General features: G+C 39.7%; 1 long non-coding RNA gene across 1 annotated transcript; it reads right to left on the bottom strand.

Annotated features, from left to right (window-relative positions):
- Nucleotides 1-4,720: 4,720 nt before the first annotated feature.
- On the bottom strand, nucleotides 4,721-7,567 carry LOC104215803 (uncharacterized). Its single transcript, XR_708311.2, has 4 exons — nucleotides 7,280-7,567; nucleotides 6,414-6,505; nucleotides 5,943-6,011; nucleotides 4,721-4,989 (listed from the first exon to the last, which is right to left on the bottom strand). It is a non-coding gene; the product is annotated as an uncharacterized lncRNA (long non-coding RNA).
- Between the last annotated feature and the right edge of the window lie 14,660 nt (nucleotides 7,568-22,227).

Here is a 22,227-nt window from a genome sequence, read left to right as displayed (position 1 = left end):
AATCACATAGAGATTTTGCAAAGTCTGCACTCCCAATGCTGCAAGGAATGGTGAAAGCACTGGGATCTTCTAGCTTCGGGGTCATTGAGTGCACTATTGCACTAACTTGGTGGGTCATCTTGATATTTTCACAATCTATGGATCTTTTCTTTGTCATCAAGTCCTTCATGAATTTAGCATAACCCGGCATTTGCTCTAGAGCCTCCACCAAAGGCACATTAATGGATAAGCTCTTCATCATGTCAATAAACTTCTTAAACTGATTCTCATTTTTCTGCTTCGCGAGCCTTTGATGATAAGGTGGAGGTGTCCTTGGCAAAGGAGCCTTGGCATTAGGCACAACCGTTTATGGCATGTCTATTACGTGTTCTCTAGACGGGTTCACGTCATTCTGAGTTTCCACCTAGGCATCTTGGATATCAATCCTCACTTCCTCATTTACGTTCTCATTAATCACATTTTCAATCACCAAAGGAATCTCATCTTCTTGCAAGTCCACTTCATCACTTAAAATTTCTTTTTTTTTTAGGCATTCACATCACCTCATCATCCACTTCTTGTAGTTACCACCATAACATGATTGTTCCCACCCTTTGGGTTAACTACCGTATCACTAGGTAGAGCTCCCTTAGGACGCGTATTCTAGGATTGTGAGATTTGGCCTAATTGAACCTCCAATTTCTGATTGAAGTATTATAGGAAGCCAACTGAGCATCAGAGTCCACATTCTTTTTCATCATCTGTTCAAACATCATTTCAATTCTCCCCATTTCATTGTTGGAAAAACTAGGACCTTGGGATGGAAATAGAGGTGGATTGTTCGATTGTTGATACATTGGGGGCCTTTGAAAGCCTTGCCTCCAATTCCTTGATTGCCATTGTTCCAACCACCCTGATTGTTGTTACCACCCCAGTTGTTGTTGTTGCCAATCCAATTACCTTGATTGTTTTGATTATTGTGCCGATTGCCCCAGTTCACATATTGCACTTCTTCATTCTGCCTATCATAACCATCATCTTGGAATCTACCACAATCATTTATCATATTGATCCGAATTCTCTTTGTTCTGTTGACCTCTTTGTCTTCTTTTGTTCACTATCATGTTGACACACTCCATAGCATTTACTTGGCGCAGATTTTGAACATGATATAACTGTGCTTTTTCTAGCTGGTTCATTGTTGTTGTCAGCTCTACTATTGCCTACCCATGATCATGTAACTCTTTGTGCAAGTGATTGGTCATGGGGTCACCCTGTGGCACATTGGCTCTACTTTGCCAAGTGGAGGACATGTCAACCATCTCATCAAGAATGTCACAAGCCTCATCATAAGACAGCTTCATGAAATTACCCTCAGCAAGTTGGTTCACTATGCACCGATTTGTTGTGTTAATGCCCCGGTAGAATATCTGTTGTATCATTGCCTTAGTCATATCATTGTTGGGACATTTCTTTACCATGGTTCTGTATCTCTCCCATATCTCATGTAATGGTTCGGTGGGCTCCTGCTTGAAAGCTAAGATCTAATCCCTCAATGCTGCCATGTGCCCTGGTGAGAAAAACTTTGCAATGAATTTATCCGCCAACTCATCTCAAGTAGTAATGGAATGGTTGGGAAGTCATTCAAACCAATCCAATGCCTTCCCTCTAAGTGAGAAAGGGAATAATCTCAACCGAAGTGCATCCTCTTACACATTATTTTGCTTACTCCCCCAACAGGTATCCACGAAACCCTAGAGATGTTTGTAAGCATTCTTATTTGGAGCACCCGTGAAATACCCTCACTACTCCAATAATGTCAACATCACATTTGTAATTTGAAAATTGCCTGCCCAGATTTGGGGTGGGACAATTGCACTAGCATATGCTTGGTTGGAAAGCACTCGAGCAGCCACTCTTGGAGGTGGTGGGGGAGGGTTAGGAATATTATCATTGGCCTGGCAGCCTCTCCTTTGTCTTTGAGGTACAATAGGAAGCTCATCATCAATATTATTATCTACCTCCTCCCCCGGCGGAAGATCTCCAAAAGGTGCGTTGTTTGCTGCCATTTTGTACCTGAAGTTGCGAGACTCACAAATTAGAAATGCAGAAGTAAAGAAGAACAATACAAAAACTATTTAGATAGATAGCCAAAACCGTTAGCTCCCCGGCAACGGCGCCAAAAAGTGATCGGTGACAACCCTACACCACTACGAAGTGGCGAGAGCGGTCGAAGCAGCTTTTACCCGAGATGGTCGGGATCGAATCCACAGGGAGCTAGAAGAGGGAATTGGATTCCTAACTAAACTAGAGATGTGTATTGCTCTTAATTACTCTTCCAATCATCTTTTGTTTGGATATTACTTCTAATAATTACGCTACTGATAAGTTAAATTATACTAAGAATGATTGCTTGTAGGGTTTTCTAATTAGTTAAAGAGGCACTAGGGAACTGACTTTATACTAGGTGAATACTTGATGGGATCTAAAGCCTAAGGAAAAGACGTTATGTTGGGGATTGTGATATACCCAATGCACGGAATTACTCACTCTATACCTCTCGATAGCTTGAGTGACTTTGCCCTAACTAACTTTCTCAAGACCAATTGGTTGTCAAAATTGTGCAAGCAATATAGGCTCAACTCGGGTATTACTATCTATAGGTTTAACCATTAATTGGGGCTATCAATCTTTTGATTACACCACAATTCCTTGATGGACTGATTTTCCTAGACTCAAGCTCTATTTCTCAAGAAGAGCCTAAGTCAAATAGGCACAAATTAGTGTTTGCAACCACTAATTCAACATGAAAAACACAAATCAGTCCAAATATCAACTACCCATAAACATCTAAGCCTTACATCAAAAGACCCATCAAATACCCACACTAAGGTTGAGCCACAACCCTAGCTAATGCGTCTAGCTACTCATAATAATGGAAAAAAATAGAGAAATAGATGAAGAATAACCCATAAGATTTAATTACAAGCTAACAATTGATGATTCAATGATAAACCCACTATACAATTACTCAAAATAGTCAAAAACCACCGTTCACATGCTCTGCTGAAAGTTATATTACAAAAGATGCCCTAAAAATGTGAAAAGAAAGTATTTATACTGGGCAGAATTTTTTGAACAAAAATACCCCTAACGAGGTATTGCTATCCGCACAAAATGCACTGCGAACCGCGGTAAGACATTTTGGCTTGATTCTGCATTCTCTGAATCTGCCCACCGCGGTTGTAGTGGCTTCAATGCGGTCTACACAAAATGGCTTGCGGACTACGCTGGCTTCAATCTCCATTTTTTATAACTCTCTGAATCTCATCTCCGCAGACCGCACAAAATAAAGTGTGGCCGCGGTGAGGCTACTGCGGTCCGCATAAAATGATTTGCGACCGCAGTTCTTGAGTTACCAAAAATTTCACCTCTTTGAATCTCTTCACTACAGATCGCACAAAATGGATTGCAGCCGTAATGGATCTGTTTTAACTGTGTTTGGAGTTGTTCTTGGTACTTGTGCATGTTTCACTCCTTGTTGAGTTGGTTTTGACTAATTGTTACTTTTTTGACCAAACACTGCAAACAAGTACAACATGTAAGCCTTTGGGACTATTTTGTAATCATTTTTAATCAAAACTCAAGTAAAAAGGAGGGTAAAATGAACTAGAATCCCTAGTTATCGTGCAGCGCCACCAGATGCTGCCTAATGGGCGACAACTACAATTGACTGGCACCACTCAAAGCAGTCGCCTCCGCAGGCTGGAAACCGATGAGCCTCTGCAACATATGTAGATAGTCCTCTCCCGTATACTCCCTAAGCATGCAGGTAGCTGATAGCCATACCATCAACGGGCAACCCGAATAGAACCTCCACGTCCTCTAGCGTGATGGTAGCCTCGCCAATAGGCAGATGAAATGTGTGCATCCCTTTCCGCCACCGCTCTTATCAGGGGCAATTCGAACTGCAACCAACCGATATCTATAATCCAGTAAAACTTCGTCCGCTCAAGGCATCTAATTGTACGAGGATGAAGTGGGTGGTCCCTAATAAACTCCCAAAGATCGTCTATACGTATGTGGTTAAAGGTCTGGGACAGACACTGTCCATCCCAAATGCGTGAAGACCTATGACCACCCTGGAGCAACAGTAACTCTCGAACAGCAGGTCCAGGATGCACAGTGGGAAGCTCTATGATGATGTCTATAAATTGAATAATATTAATTAAAATATTTTTCTCTTTAATTATTTAACATCTTTAAATATATTGCAATATTTTTTATATTAATATTTGATCGATAAATTTTCTATATTATTACTTAGGTTGATAAATTTTTTATATTATTATTTTATATGTTAGTTTCTTACATTTTTTAACTAAAATTCGACAAGGTTTTGTTTGAACTGTCTTCTTTTTTATGATATTTTTGGGTTATAAGAGAATTAAATATTTAATTTTCATAACTACTCATGATATATTTAATAATATAAAAATACTTAGGTTGATAAATTTTCTATATTATTTTTATATGTTAGTTTCTTACATTTATTTAAAATTAAAATTCGATTTTTAGATATTTTTGGGTTATAAGAGAATTAAATATTTAATTTTCATAACTAATCAAGATATTGTCACGACCCCAAATCGGACCCGGTCGTGATGATGCCTCTCATGAAGACAAGGCCAGCGGGCACAATTCCCAAGTTCATTTTTTAACAATTTTAATAAGTCAATTTAAGTCATTGATAAGAAATAAATCCCAAAATTTAAGCGAAGTAGAACAAGTGCGGAAATAGATACAACCCGATATCGGGGTGTCACAAGTCATAAGCATCTACTAAGGTCTAAATACAACGAAAAGTCTGAAAAATGTAATAACTACGGTCTAATGAAATCAAGAGGGAGAAGAGCATTGCTACGAACGTCGGGCAACTACCTTGCTAAACTTCGGTGACTCTGCCTCTGAGAAATCAACACCCGCTACCAGGTTCAGAAATACCTGAATCTGCACACAAGGTGCAGGAAATAATGTGAGTACACCGACTCACTAAGTAATAATAATAAAAGAAGACTGAGCGATAAGAAATCACGTAAAGGCACATCAACAGGCTATAAAGAAGCAATAAAAGCAATGAAACAATGAAACATGTAAAGTCACCTTAGATCAGTTTAAGCTTCTTTAAAATGCCTTTTTAATAGTTAAGCAAGTAAATGACAGGAAAGTAGAAAAGATAAAGAGATAAACAACCACCCCTCTGACACAATACCAACAGAATTAGCCCTTCGGGTAACACATGGAACAACACCAGTCCCTCGGGCTATATCTCATATCACAATAGGTACACGCGCTCACTAAGGGTGTGCAGACTCCGGGAGGGACTCCTTACGGCCCAAGCGCAATATCAAGCCATCTCGTGGCATAATTAATAGGCTCTCTGCCTCATATTAAGCCACCTCATGCCGTACAACTCAGCCCCTCGGACTCTTAATCATAATAAGTGTATCCTCATAACACAGGCCATCGGCCTTACTCAGTTAGAATCTCATAAGCCACTCGCCCACAGTAAAACATGATGATCAGCCCAATTTATCATTTAAAATATCATTTAATGTTTAAAACAGAGTAAACATGGCTGAGTTATGAAAACAATAGAAAATAGTATGACTGAGTACAAGTATAAGGTCAAAACAGTGAGAAAATATCAGTAAAGATTCCCCAAGGGTCCAAATAGTTGGCATGAGGCCCAAATATGGCATTCAGCCCAAAAGATGATGATAGCAAATAGTTTACAATCAAATACGCGGTAAAACAGTCATTCGGGATGGACTAAGTCACAATCCTCAACAGTGCACGACCCCACGCTCGTCATCTAGCGTGTGCGTCACCTCAATATAGCATAACGATGTGCAAATCCGGGGTTTCATACTCTCAGGACAACATTTACAATCATTACTCACCACGATCCGATCCAAACTCTAGCCCGCGATGCCTTTTCCCTCTCGAATCGACCTCCGGATGCTCCAAATCTAACCAAAATCAGCACATAACCATTAAAACATGCTAAGGGAACAAAGCCCACTCGAAAATATTCAATTTACATCAAAAATTCCGAATTTGCTCAAATCCGGCCCCCGGGCCCATGTCTCGGATGTCAAGCCCAAAAATGATGGGCCGCGATGGGCACCCGGTACCTTACTCAACCGAGTACCAACGTAACATATCTTTCTTATTACATCATCATATACACGTGACATACGGGCCTAATAGGCCAGCATAATCATTTATAAACTCAAAACATAGGTCGACAAGGCCGTACAATTTTTCACGTATACGACATATATCTACAAGCCTCTAAGAGTACATAAATGTCATAAAGGTCAGGACAGAGTCCCGCTATACCAAACAATACATGTCTAAATCATACTAACCAAACGAGCAACTCCGAAGCAAATGGAGCATACAAACATCTTCCGCTGTGCTGATAGCCTACTTGAAGGGCTCTCGACCTATCTATCGGGACCTGCGGGTATGAAACGCAGCGTCCCCAGGTAAAAGGGGCGTCAGTACGAATAATGTACCGAGTATTTAAGGCACATAAATAAATACATAAGAGACATGGAAGACATATAGAGTACATGACTCAACCTGTAAGTCTGAATAACTTTGTAAATCATAAATTACTTTTAGCATCATGCATATGCGTATGAATGTCATGTCGTGTATAGGTATATGTTTCAAAACATCATCTGCCTCTGAGGGCATCCCATCATATCATATCAGCCACTGTGGGAAAATAATCATCGTATACCAGCTTATCAGGTGGTGGTGTTATATAACGCCATAACCTTCCCCATATCCCAACATATATATACATACATATTGTATATAACGCCGTTTGAATCATATTTCAGCCACTGCGGGCAACATCATCATCATATACCAGCTGATCAGGTAGTGATGCGTATATAATGCCGTAACCTTTTTCCATATCCCATATACATATATTTACATATATACGCGTATATAACACCATCTGGTCATGGGTCAATGCACATGTATGAAATGCATAAAAAATACGTAATAATCTCAATATTCCTTCCGGATAAAATTTTCCAACTGCGTATTATTCTGAGACCCACGAGCAGAAGATAATAATATTTTTCATGGAAAATCAAAAATATAGACACCCCTACTATTTCTATGATTAGAGTAATTTATGGAAATTATGTGTTTGCTCAATTCTTCAATATCATATAGACCATGCCAAAAGAAAGAAGGGAGGGCCTTAACATACCTTAACCGATTCTCTTAATATTTCCTCTATCATGCATCTTTTGCGAAAATACGTAACGGCGGATCGAAGACGAAAAAATTCGTTAGCAAGCTTAGCATCCAACGTTGCTGGTCCACGGAGATTAAAACTAGTACGTTGCTTTCATGACTCTTAGATAATGACTAAAACGCTGCTTTCATGAATCTCCAGGTAAAGACTTACGTTACTTTCATGATTTTTAAGTTAGAGATGCTTTAAATATGGAATGGTGGCTTAACCACATTCAAAGGACTTTAAATCTTGCCACCTACTCAATAATGACTAAAGAGTCATATATATATATATTTGGGTGGCTTGCTGCCACATGGGGTGGGTAGGTATTTTAATCTTTATCCAATTTATTAGTTAATTAGGTAATGTCCTGCTACCCGATAATTAATTAATTATTCGCATAATTTAAAAATTATCACACCTTACTTAAAATTTTATTTATTTTTAAAATACTTCGTATATACTTTATATATTATACTACCGTGGTCATATGGTACCTTGCATGGTACTGGTTCATAATTATCGGGTATTATCGCTCGACCCGTATTTTATTCCAAATTGACCATTTTTTAACGAAACTCGTTTTCTTTAATCTGTGTACCCTTTTATTCTTCATAACACTTATTTATTGTTTGCTATAAATAGCGTAAGTACGTTAATATCAAGATGATCTCATCCCCGAGTGTATATCGGTTAACTGAAAACGAAATTTTAACGCACAATACTTCAGGGTGCAACATCGTCATAACTTAATACTGCAAAATGTGACATCACCATAATGTAATACTGCTGGGTGCAACACTGTCGTAACCTAATACTGCAAAAGATAACATTGATGTAATACTATAGGGCGTAACATCGGAATCAGATAAAAATCACATCAATAGAATTTTCATCCTCTTATGAGTCTATACATATCAAGAACACTGAAATCGGAGTTCAATTGACCCCTCAAATACCCATTTTAAGGTCTCTTAATCGCAAGCCCTAATTACCCATTTTGCACTGAGTTTTCCCAAATTTTCACCACTAATCAGGCGTTTAATCACATATAAATGAGTTATGAAGTCAAGAATCTTACCTCCAAGAGATTACCCTTTGGTTTCCTCAAGAATCCATCTCAAAAGCTTCAATCCCGTTCAAAAATGGTGACAAAATGAAGAAGGGTCACGGATTGGTTATTCTATGCTGCCCGGATTTAACCCTTTGTGAACGCGGCCACACACTCGCGTTTGCGTAGCACAATTTGCTACTGACTAAGGATCCTCGTATGCAGACGCGAGGACCATCTCGCGAACGCTATGCACCACTGCACGAACGTTCGCGATCACGGTCCCACTTCGCGAATGCGGAGCACAAATCCTCTCTTGCCTTCGGTTCCCTTTCGTGAACACGTATCTTACCTCGCGAATGCGTAGAACAAAAATTATCACCACACCAAATACCCTTTGCGAACATGATGCACCTCCGCGAACGCGATGAACAAAAATGTCTGCAACAAAAACCAACAAAACTGCCAAGTCCAAAGTCCAAAATTTGATCCGTTAACCACCCAAAACTCACGGAGGCCCTCGGTACCTCAACAAAACATGCCAACATATCTCATAACCTCATTCAAACTTGTTCCAACCTTTAGAACTCTCAAAACAATACTAAAACACCAAAATCACATCGGATTCAAGCCTAAGAAATCCAAGAACTTCCAAATTCCGCTTTTGATCAAAAAGTCTATCAAACCTCGTCCGAATGACCTGAAATTTCGCACACACATCAAAAATGACACAACGGACCTACTCCAACTTCCGAAATTCCATTCTGACCCCTATATCAAAATCTCACCTACCAACCGGAAAATGCCAAAATCTCAATTTCGCCAATTCAATCCTAAACATTCCGCAGACCTCCAAAACACATTCTGACCACGCTCCTATGTCCCAAATAACCTAACGGAGCTAACCAAATCATAAAAATTTGAATCTGAGGTCATCTGCTAACAAGTCCAATCTTAGTCAAATCTTTCAAATTTCAAGCTTTAAACCGAGAACTGTTCTTCCAAATTCATTCTGATTACCATAAAAACCAAAGCCAACGATTTACATAAGTCATAATACCTCGGTCGGAGCTAGTTATGCCCGAGAACTAGCGAGCAAAGTGCAAAATCTCAAAACGACCGGTCGGGTCGTTATATTCTCCCCCACTTAAACATACGTTCGTCCTCGAACGTGCCCAGAGTTGTTCTAAAAGCCAACCAATCGCTGAATAACCTTACCATGCATATACTCGGGGGTGATTCTACGTCACCCTATCTCATATAGGTCCGATTACACATTTCAATGCAACTAAAGTTTCACAATCCAACCTAGCCCATAAACCTTAGAACCACAGTTCCACTTTTAAAATCATCCACAAGATCAGAATCTCATATCTTTACTCTGAATAAGCCCGAACAAGCTGTAATAACCCATAACTATAACCTCAGATGCAATTACATGATATATCACATAACTCAAACACTTGTAGCGATAACTTATAATCACAACAGCTGCACACAACAACCGAATACCGATAGTAAACCTCTTATCAACTAAAGTCTCATTCCAACAGTTTCATATACTGCTAGTGATAAATGAAACATATAGAAAGTCCATAACCATTCCTCAAATCAACCATTCATGAAGCTACTCTCCTTTGGCAAGGACCCTAGCAAATTTCTGAACCGAACATCGATATTAATCTTCCAACATGCCAAAACCAATTCCGTTTGTATTCATTTTAGATCCCGACAATCTCATCTAATCCAACACAACTACTCTAGTGACATGACACATCAATACAATATAAAGCCAAAACTCGTGCAACCCACGCATCAATAAGCAACAATCCGAACGTCCTCAAATCATGAAAAATGACTCAAAGGACAGAGTTGTACCGCAAGCTCACCAGTACCACCACAAAATACTGAGAACCTGTCACACATCGTAGAAACAGAACACACGAATCTAACTCGAAGGATCATACCTCTATATAGCTTCGCTCCAATGCGCGACCTCATCCAAACACTAGTCCAACATGAAACACCTCAAGTCACTCTGCTCAAAATCGACAATCACGTGCAATTTGATGCCTAGAACCAAAGCAAATCATCATAACCCCGGTGAAGTAAATATATAACACCACACAAATATGAAAGGACATAACCGATACGCCATCTGCCGAGCAATACTCCATACTCCTCCCGCTCGAATTCCACTGAGAGATTCCAAATAAACCGCACCACAAGCGCCTCTAACCAACAAATCCGAACGCCTCGTAACACGGAAACGTAACTTATAAATCCCCCCCAGATCACTAATAAGCTCAATAACAATTGGATCAACACATCCCTCAACAATACAACTCGGAGTCCACCAAGTCGACTCAAGTTAGAACTCACATCCACATTGGCCTACCAATGAACCCTTTATTAAGGAATCCCTAAAGTTGTTCCTTCAATCCCTTTAACTCCGTCGGTGCCATACTATACGGTGCCCGGCACCAAATCAATACTGAAATCAATAACCTTGTCCGGCGACATGCCTGGCAGCAGGATACATATCTGGAAAACCCCTCATCACCGGAACTGAATCAATAGTAGGAGTCTTTGCACTGATATTTATCACGAATGACAAATAGGAAAGACAACCCTTCCCAGCCATCCGCTGGGTATTCAAAATGAAACCACCCAACTGAGAACATAATTCGTTGAACTTCGCCACTCAATCCGTAGAATCCCCGGCGTTGCCAACGCTGTTGCCTTAGCGCAACAGTCCAGAATAACACGACATAGAGACAACCAGTCTATACCCAATAACACCTCCAAAACCTAATATTCCAGCAACAAAAATCCACTCGGGTCTCCAAACCTCCCATAGTCACCACACAAGACCAATATACGTGGTCCACAACCACAACCTAACCTATTTATGAGAACTCCCAGTTTATTTTCCAAATCCATATAGCACACAAATCACCATATCTAATCCCAATTTCGCCATCTAAATACACAACACACCTCTCACCCAGTCATCCCACAAGAGGTACTCCAAAAATTCTTCTGTGCCACCAAGTAAACTCAAATATCTGTCGTCGATCCAACAAAAGAGTACCGCAATACTAATGAAGTATCATTAACTCAATCATATTGCCCTTTTTCTGAAACGTATACCCTCATCGAGCCACATCAATTAGCAATATCATTTCCCTAATCATTTGAAGCTGCATGTGCTGCCTAAGAGTTTATGACCTTCCCTTGAGAACTGAACCGTAACCTTCCACACGCAAATATCAATCCTCTACAACATATCACATATACCATACCATCCTATGATAAACATGAGAACTTCATATTCCTTCCGAGCCACAAGCAGTTGTGTACCCAACTGGCCAAGAACTTTCCATTTGATCCCATCTAGGAGAAAATCACTATACATCACATGCTCCTCCTGCCAGTAGAAAATATTTACCTCTAAACCGTGGTAGGAATCATCAAGAACTCTCCGAGTCCCCTTTGCACAAAAACCAACCCTGTCAGGACTGAATCTTTCTAACTCAACAAAGCTACGTAGGCCACTAAAACCTAATAGCATTGCCATGAATCACTTGTATAAACTCATACCTCATAAGCATCCAAAGAACTAATCATATTCTTACCATGTCGATCCGGCCTACTACCAAGCTATCACATCTATCCGAGTTTCCTTCTGATTTACCTTCAAATTGATACTCCTTCTTGTTATAACACCACAATTCTTCAACCCAGACTCACCACACGAGACCCAAGCATAAAACCACACCGTGTGAGGCTTAAAAGCCGTTGAGTACTATCTTTAATATTCCCAAAAGCACCACATTCAAAATACCTATCCTAAAGAGACTTCTTGCGAATCCGAAGCCATTACCTTCCTAATACTAATATATAGAATCCCACAATTGATATAGAAATAACACAAGTCTTGACACCTTCCAATGCATAACTCAGTTTCTAGCAAAACTATACACTTGAAAAATTCCAATTGTTACATGTAAAATCTTAAACTTATTAAGACCATTCTCGAGAGTCATCCACTCTACTAAAACCTCAATTAGACTGATCAAATGAACATAAAAACATGTGCCTCATTAGTATTCCGACACCGCACGATGTAACCTCACCTACAACCAAGCAACTTCCTGCTCTAAATATCACACATCCTTTACCAATAACCACTCAAGACATTCCGTGACTCTCATACACCCATAAAGCATAGCATAACCTTTATTGAAATTTCCTTTACTCGATCCATCCTCGGTCTCAACCTATGCAAGCCATAACTGATTCACCTGTACGCTTCAAACTGTAACCGACATAGTACATAACCGTGCAACCAACTAATCAATAGTAGACTCCCCCATTAGGCTCGAAGCCATAGATCAAAACACACACAATAACGCATAACGCATATGCTCTATTGTTGCCATAATACAATAGTGAGATCAACCTCAATCCTTCGTAAGCTCGTGAAACACAGACCATCTAGTATTTTAAATCTTCTGCAGTCTCGCATTCACTCTTGTAACAGTTAAACCCATATATTTCTCTGGTAACAGATATCTTCCAATAAACGACATAAAGGATTACACAAACTTCAGAACAATCCACAGGAGATAACCCACCTGCTTCTCCTCAACTAACATCTCTTTATACCCTTCCACCATTATAGACACTACGCACTCACTTAATCTTCTTGAGTCTGAACTCATATCACAACGTGAAATCCACTTCACTCCCCCAACTAGAAAACATTAAAAGATTCTACACACCCCCATAACTCGGGGCTATACCTCAAATCAAGAAGGAAATGAAGTACCTAATAGTTCTTTTATCCTTTAGCAACCCCTTCTCGTCGCTTCCAAATCATATTAATACATCTCGTAGTCATAACATACTCATCACATAGCCATTCAGCTGTCACTTCTACTAATAGGGACACTACTGAACATATAAGTTCAAAAACACATGCTCACACAATCAGCACCTCGGTGCTCAAGTTGCATGCAAAACTCGGCCTCAAGTACTCCAGACTAGCCTAACATCAACGCACAGAAAATCACATCTCGCCTCTCGATCAGGGAATCACAAGCCATCGATGCATAGCTGATATTGAGCGCTCATGCGCACATATGAATGCATGGAAGGAATTAAAAGAGTTATAATTCAAGCTGAATCAACGACGCACGATAAGAATTCAATAATGTGAAGTTTTTCCTAAACGTTCTGCAGCCTCCTAAGGATAAGTACAGACGTCTCCGTACCGATCCGCGAGACTCTACTAAACTTGCTCGTGACTCGTGAGACTTATGTAACCTACGCTCTGATACTAACTTGTCACGACCCCAAACTGGACCTGGTTGTGATAGCGCCTCTCATGAAGACAAGGCCAGCCGACATAATTCCCAAGTTCATTTTTTCAAAATTTTAATAAGTCAATTTAAGTCATTGATAAGAAATAAATCCCAAAATTTAAGCGAAGTAGAACATGTGCAAAAATAGATACAGCCCGACATCGAGGTGTCACAAGCCACGAGCATCTACTAAGGTATAAATACAATGGAAAGTCTGAAAAATATACTAACTACGGTCTAATGAAATCAAGAGGGACAAGAGTAGTGTTGCGAACGTCAGGCAGCTACCTTGCTAAACTCCGGTGACTCTGCCTTTAAGCAATCAACACCCGCTTCCGGGTTCAGAAATACCTGAATCTGCACACAAGGTGCAGGGAGTAATATGAGTACTTCGACTCAGTGACTAATAATAATAAATGAAGACTGAGTGATAAAAAATCACGTAAAAGCATATCAACAGGCTATAAAGAAGCAGTAAAAGCCAGTAAAAGCAATGAAATAGTGAAAACATGTAAAGTCACCTTAATTCAGTTTAAGCTTCTTTAAAATACATTTTTAACAGTTAAGCAAGTAAATGACAGGCCGCTAGAAAATATAAACACATAAATAACTGCCCCGCGGGCACAATACCAACAAAATCAGCCCCTCGGGAAACACATGGAACAATACGAGCCCCTCGGGCTATATCTCATATCACAATGGGTACCCGTGCTCACTAGGGGTGTGCAAACTCCGGGAGGGGCGCAATATCAAGCCATCTCGTGGCATAATCAATAGGCTCTCAGCCTCATATCAAGCCACCTCGCGGCGTACAACTCAGTCCCTTGGCCTCATAATCATAATCAGTGTATCCTCACAACACAGGCCCTCAACCTTACTCAGTCAGAATCTCATAAGCCACCCGGCAATAGTAAAACATGATGCTCGGCCCAATTTATCATTTAAACTATCATTTAATGTTTAAAACATAGTAAACATGGCTGAGTTATGAAAACCGTAGAATATAGCATGACTGAGTACAAGTATAAGGTCAAAACAGTGAGCAAATATCAGTAAAGATTCCCTAAGGGTCCAAATAGTTGGCACGATGCCTAAATATGGCATTCAGCCTAAAACATGATGATAGAAAATAGTTTTCAATCAAATACGCGGTAAAACAGTCATTCGGGATGGACTAAATCACAATCCCTAATAGTGCACGACCCCACGCTCGTCATCTAGCATGTGCGCCACCTCAATATAGCACAACGATGTGCAAATCCGGGGTTTCATACCCTCAAGACAACATTTACAATCATTACTCACCTCGATCCGGTCCAAACTCTAGTCCGCGATGCTTTTGCCCTCTCGAATCGACCTCCGGATGCTCCAAATCTAATAAAAATTAGCACATAACCATTAAAATATTCTAAGAGAACAAAGCCCACTCGAAAATATCCAATTTACATCAAAAATCCCGAATTTGCTCAAACCCGGCCCACAGTCCCATGTCTCGGAATCCGATCAAAATCACATCAATAGAATCTTCATCCTCTCACGAGTCTATACATATCAAGAGCACTAAAATCGGAGTTCAATTGACCTCTCAAATACCCATTTTAAGGTCTCTTAATCGCAAGCCCTAATTACCCATTTTGCACTGATATTTCCCAAAATTTCACCACTAATCATGCGTTTAATCACATATAAACGAGTTATGAAGTCAAGAATCTTACCTCCAAAAGATTACCCTTTGGTTTCCTCAAGAATCCTTCTCAAAAGCTTCAATCCCGTTCAAAAATATTGACAAAATGAAGAAGGGTCGCGGATTGGCTATTTTACACTGCCCAGGTTAAACCCTTCGCGAATGCGGACACACACTCGCGCTTGCGTAGCACAATTTGCTACTGACCAAGGATCCTCCTACGCGGACGCGAGGACCATCTAACGAACATGATGCACCACTGCACGGACCTTCGAGATCGCGATCCCACTCGTGAACGCGTAGACCGAAAAGTATCATCACACCAAATAACCTTCGCGAACACGATGCACCTCCGCGAACGCGATGAACAAAAATGTTTGCAACAAAAACCAGCAAAACTGCTAAGCCCAATGTCCAAAATTTGATCTGTTAACCACCCGAAACTCACCCGAGGCCCTAGGGACTTCAATCACACATGAAAACATATCCCATAACCTCATTCTAACTTGTTACAACCTTCGTAATGCTCAAAACAATATCAAAATACCAAAATCACATCGGATTCAAGCCTAAGAATTCCAAAAACATCCAAATTTTGCTTTTGATCAAAAAGTCTATCAAACCTCGTCTGAATGACCTGAAATTTTGTACACACATCAAAAATGACACAACGGACCTACTCCAACTTCCAAAATTTCATTCCGACCCATATATAAAAATCTCACCTACCAACCGGAAAACACCAAAATCTCAATTTCGCCAATTCAAGCCTAAACCGTCCGCGAACCTCCAAAACACATTCCGACTATGCTCCTAAGTCCCAAATCACCTAACGGAGTTAACCAAATCATAGAAATTCCAATCCGAGATCATCTGCTAACAAGTCCAATCTTGGTCAAACCTTTTAAATTTCAAGCTTCGAACCGAGAACTGTTCTTCAAAATTCTTTCCGATTACCCTAAAAATCAAAGCCAATGATTTACGTAATTCATAATACCTCGCACGGGTCTAGTCATGCCCGAGAACTGGCGAGCAAAGTGCAAAAGCTCAATACGACCGGTCGGGGTCGTTACAGATATATTGAATAATTATTCATATAAAAAATACTTAATTTGATAAATTTTCTATATTAATATTTTATATATTAGTTTCTTACACTTTTTGAGTAAAATTCGGTAGGGTTTTCTTTTAACTTGCATCTTTTTCAGATTTTTTGGGTTAAAAGAGAGTTAAATATTTAATTTTCATAATTAATCAGATATATTTAATAATTATTCATATAAAAAAAACTACAAACTTGATACTAAATAATATTCAATTTATTTCATTAGCAACGATTTATTTGTTAGCTTTTATATTTTACCCAAAAATTCGGTAGCGGCTCTTTTGTACTGTCAACTAATTATTTTATGATTCATATATAATATTTGATTGTTATGTAGTAATAAATCTAATCCATAATGGAGTATTCTAACCGGGTTAGTTAATGAGAGCACATAGTTTTTATACTAGACTAAAGAGCACTAAAGTCACACTACTCTAAATAGCCATAAACAACATCAACTAATATAAACTAAACTTTATTATCAGTTTTACTAGGCTGAAGGGCACTACATAACAGTAAAAGGCACAACATAACAATAAAGGGCACTAACTAATAATAAAGTCACATATATGACTAATTATTCAACAAAAGAACAATATACAATTTTCACAATTTTTGGCACATAAATAAACTAATCCGGATAAAAATAAAAAAATAACTATATCAAAAAACGATCACAAAAAGCATACAACACAGTAAAACAACTAATTAATAAATTATATACATGAGTTTTACTATAAAAATGAGTCAGAATACCACGTTTTAGAGTTTTTTGAATTGAGAAAAATTGATGATTTGACCACCGAGACGAGCAATAGAAGAGATCCACTATAGGAGAACACCTTGGATCGGGTGTTTGCTCGCTAAAATAATGAGGGGACACGATTTTTTAAGGATGGGTGAGCTCCAATGGAGCTTTAAGCTTTAAAAATGGATGGGGGCGTTTTTTAACGTTCTGTCACGAGGAAAAAGAGTAGGCCCTTTTTAATATAGGTATAGCATATATATGTGATGCGCAATACCTACCTATTTTTTCAACCTCAGGTATAGCGCATCCCATATATGTGCTATAGCTATACTTTCGCGGACATTTAAAACTCAGGTATAGCTCATTGATTGTATACGCTATAACTTAACGAACAAACGTGTCATTAAGGTATAGCGCATGCCATCCATGCGCTATACATGAAATGTTCACAGGTTGTTTTTTCACTTATTTTTGTGCTTTGAGTCAAAAAATATCACACTTTGGTTCTGAACTCCTTTTTCATAGTGAGTAGTAGTCATAACTATATGCTGTCAAAATCATACGCCTTCGATTTCCCGAGCTCGAGGGATCGCCTTAGGTCCGAGTTCAAGTAAGCTCAAGTTCGAGGTCGACGGACTAGATCAGAGCTCAAGGATGGAATGCAATGCCCGAAGATAGGAGTGCAAGGAATACCGAAGTTCGGTATGCTCGACCCCAAAATTGTACCGTTATGGATTTGTAACAGAATGAGCTGGATTCCTGCCATGTCCCTAATATCACGGTGCAAATCCCGGAATAGGATTGTACGATTTTGTACTAGGCGGTTAGACAACTATATCAAGAATATTCCTTATTGTAAATAGAAATATACCTTATTTAGGGTTCCCCTATTATATAAAGGGGACCCCAATCATGTTGTAAGATCATCTAATCATTGAGCAAAGAATATACTCTCTGCTTTTTCGCCTACTGTTCATCAGAATTGTCCTTTAGCTCTGCTGCTCTTACTTTACTTTTCTTGCTTAATTGTTCTTATTGTTCTAAACCCATCTCGAGGTCACTACTGCTGAGTAACATTGGTTTGATTCACTTATTTCTTTCATGCCTACTTTATATTTCTTGATTATCAATTGGTATTGAACTAAATCACATATCTTTAAAACCACTAATCAAATTTAATTGTTACTCATATTTTTGAGGTAAACAGTTTGGTGCCCACCGTGCGGATAAAGATAATTGTGATTATTTCATTACTAATTCTCATAACACTTTACTTTCACCCATTTTCTTATCAAGAATTTTTTATTCTCAGGGCGAAATATGTCTATCTCACAAAGCACATATATTCATGACAATGAAGGTCTTGGAGAAAACAACAGCATAGGGGTCGGTGTACCACCAATAGACCCTGAGAGAGTACCAAATATGGAACTAGTTGATGTTAGTTCACATAATGCTCTAAACACAGATTTAGGCACAGACCCCGGAGGGAATATACGCAGGGAGGCTCGATTTGGTGACCAAGAAGCACAAGGAATGGGAGATGGGGGAATCAGCCTCCAAGTGATATTCGAGATGCTGTAGGCTCAATAGATCGCCATCGCTCAACTTCAAAGTCAGAATAAGACTCTGAGTATAGCTGAACCAGAAAACACTCGGCGTGCTGAACCAGCGCAAGAGAGATCGAGCAAAAATGACTCGGGAACTGACCCCACCATTATGAGAATGCTTAATGAGCTCACCAAGAGGATCAAGTCCGAGGAAAAGAAGATTGAAAACAATGACAAAAAGGTAGAGACTTATAACTCCTGTGTTGATAAAATACCAAGGCCACCTCCGGTCTTGAAAGGATTAGATGCCAAAAAGTTCATACAAAAATCATTACCTACGAGTGTAGCTCCGATGCCCATTCCCAAGAAGTTTCGCATGACCGATATACCCAAATACAATGGGACAACCGACCCTAACAAGCATATTACTTCATACACTTGCGAGATAAAAGGAAATGACTTGAATGATTATGAGATCGAATCGGTTTTGTTGAAAACGTTTGAAGAAACACTGTGGAAAGGAGCTATGATTTGGTACCACAACTTGCCTCCTAATTCTGTTGATTTGTTTGCTATGTTAGCAGACGCCTTCGTGAAAGCACACACCGGGGCCATAAAGGTGGCAACGAGTAAATCGGACGTCTTCAAGATAAAACAAAGGAATGACGAGATGTTGAGGGAGTTTATGTCTAGGTTTCAGATGGAGAGAATGAAATTACCACCGGTCTCCAATAACTGGGCAGTGCAGGCCTTTATATAGAGTTTGAACGAACAGAGTTCGATAGCATCTCGACAATTAAAGTAGAACTTGATCGAGTATCCAGTTGTGACATGGTCAGATGTGCATAATCGTTACCAGTCTAAGATTAGGGTTGAGGACGACCAGTTGGGAGCCCCCTCGAGCTCAGTTCATCCTAACATACTGATGGCTAAGCCCCCAAGGGATACAAACAGGGAATCACGATTTAACGAAGAATGGTATCAGACATATGTTGATAGGAGGAACAACGACTCAAGTCGTAACACTCCTCGAAAAGATCGGAGAAATGATCGAGGGCAAAGTTCTTGGGGACTCGTGAGTAAGAATGGATTTGATAAGCATATTGACCCCGTGTAGGCACCTCGATTGTCAGAGTATAACTTCAGTGTAGATGCATCAGGGATCGTGTCAGCTATTAGAAGGATCAAAGACACCAGGTGGCCTAGGCCTATACAAACAGATCCCTCTCAAAGGAATCCAAACTTAATGTACAAGTATCATGGCACACATGGCCATAAAACCGAAGGCTGTAAGCAACTAAGGGGGGAGGTAGCCTAGTTATTCAACGAGGTCACCTTCGAGAATTCCTCAGTTATTGAGCCAAAAACCACTTCAGGGATAGAGATGCAAGAAAAAATAAGCAAGAAGAACTGCAACATGCAATCCATATGAGCATTGGCAGAGTCCATGTCCCTCAACGGCTTATATTTAAATGCACCAAGGTATCAATCACCAGGGAAAAATAGTCTAGAAGCTATGTGCTCGAGGATGCCTTGTCGTTCTATGACGAAGAAGTAGAAGGCATATCTTAGCCACACAACGATGCCTTGGTAATTTCTATCTTTTTAAGTAAAATTCAAGTTAAATGTGTTTTAGTGGATTCATGTAGCTTCGCAAACATAATCAAATTGAGAGTCGTAGAACAGCTCGGCCTGCAAGATCAGATTATACCTGCATCCCGGGTTATAAATGGCTTCAACATGGCAAGCGAAACAACAAAGGGCGAGATTATCCTGCTAGTAAATGTAGCCAGGACTGTGCAAGATACTAAATTCCATGTCATTGAAGGTGACATGAGGTATAACGCACTTCTTGGGAGACCACGGATACATAACATGAGGGCAGTGCCTCCAACTCTTCACCAGAAGATGAAGTTCCCAACAGAGGAAGGAGTGAAAACAGTCTATGGAGAGCAACATGCTGCAAATGAGATGTTTGAAATTGAGGAAATGGTACCAATACCAAAGCCTTCGACCTTGGAGAAATCAAGCATCGAAGATAAACAGGCAGCCAAATAACAATCATCATCTCCAGCCTCGACGGAATCGGAGCAACAGGTAATCGAAGACGAAGATGAGGATTTCCTAACTCCTAGAACATTCGTCGTTCCCAAAGAGTCTGATGCAACTAAGTTAAATGATCGAGGAACTGGAGCAGGTCACACTGGTCAAATATATGCCCGAAAGAAAGGTATACCTAGGAACGGGATTAACCCCCAACTCAGGAAAAAAATCATTCAATTTCTTATTGATAATATGGATTGCTTTGCTTGGTCCCATTTAGATATGACAGGAATTCCACCGGAAATAACAACACACCAGCTAAGCACCGACCCCAGGTTCAAACTGGTGAAGCAAAAGAGAAAGCCCAAGTCCGAGGTGAAGCATGCATTCATAAAGGACGAGGTAACTAAATTTCTGAAAATGGGGTCTATTCAGGAGGCAAAATACCACAAGTGGTTAGCCAACGTAGTTGTAGTTCATAAAAAAGGAAACAAGCTTAGAATGTGCGTAGACTATAAGGACTTGAACAAAGCATGCCCGAAAGATTCTTTCCAACTGCCCAACATCGATCGTATGATCGATGCTACGGCCGGACACGAGATCCTAACCTTTCTCGACGCCTACTCTGGGTACATCAAATTCAGATGAACCTAGAGCACAAGAAAAAGACTTCGTTTATTACTAAATTTGGAACTTATTGTTACAACGTAATGCCCTTTGGGCTAAACAATGCAGGAGTTACATACCAGTGCCTAGTTAACAAAATGTTCGAAGATTAAATAGGTAAAACAATGGAAGTTTACATTGATGATGTATTGGTTAAGTCCCTGCGCGTAGAGGACCATTTGACTCATTTGTAGGAAACATTCAAAATTTTGAGAAAATACAACATGAAGCTTAACTCGGAAAAATATGCCTTCAGAGTCGGCTCGAGTAAGTTCCTCAGCTTCATGGTGTTGAATTGGGGCATTGAAATTAACCCCGTAAGATCAAGTCCATCGAGGATATCAAAATCGTAGATAGTGTGAAGGTCGTGCAAAGGTTAATAGGTTGAATAGTTGGTCTGGGCCGATTCATTTTGAGGTCATTGGATCGGAGTCACTGGTTCTTTTCCTTGCTCAAAAAGAAAAAGGACTTTGCATGGACCCTGGAATATCAGCAAGTCTTAGAATAATTAAAGATATAGCCCGCCTTTGCTTCACACCCCGAAGGTAGATGAAAAACTTTACCTATATTTGGCAGTATCTGTGATAGCGGTAAGTGGAGTACTAGTTCGAGAAGAGTAAGGTATGCAATTTCCTATTTATTGTGTAAGCCGAACTCTAGGAGATGTTGAAACCAGATACCCTCACTTAGAAAAATTAGCAC

This window comes from Nicotiana sylvestris, chromosome 8 (assembly GCF_000393655.2).
Source record: "Nicotiana sylvestris chromosome 8, ASM39365v2, whole genome shotgun sequence".
Classification (NCBI taxonomy): domain Eukaryota; kingdom Viridiplantae; phylum Streptophyta; class Magnoliopsida; order Solanales; family Solanaceae; genus Nicotiana; species Nicotiana sylvestris.
Note: the sequence above shows the minus strand (reverse complement) of the source record. Positions and strands in the feature narration are given on the sequence as shown.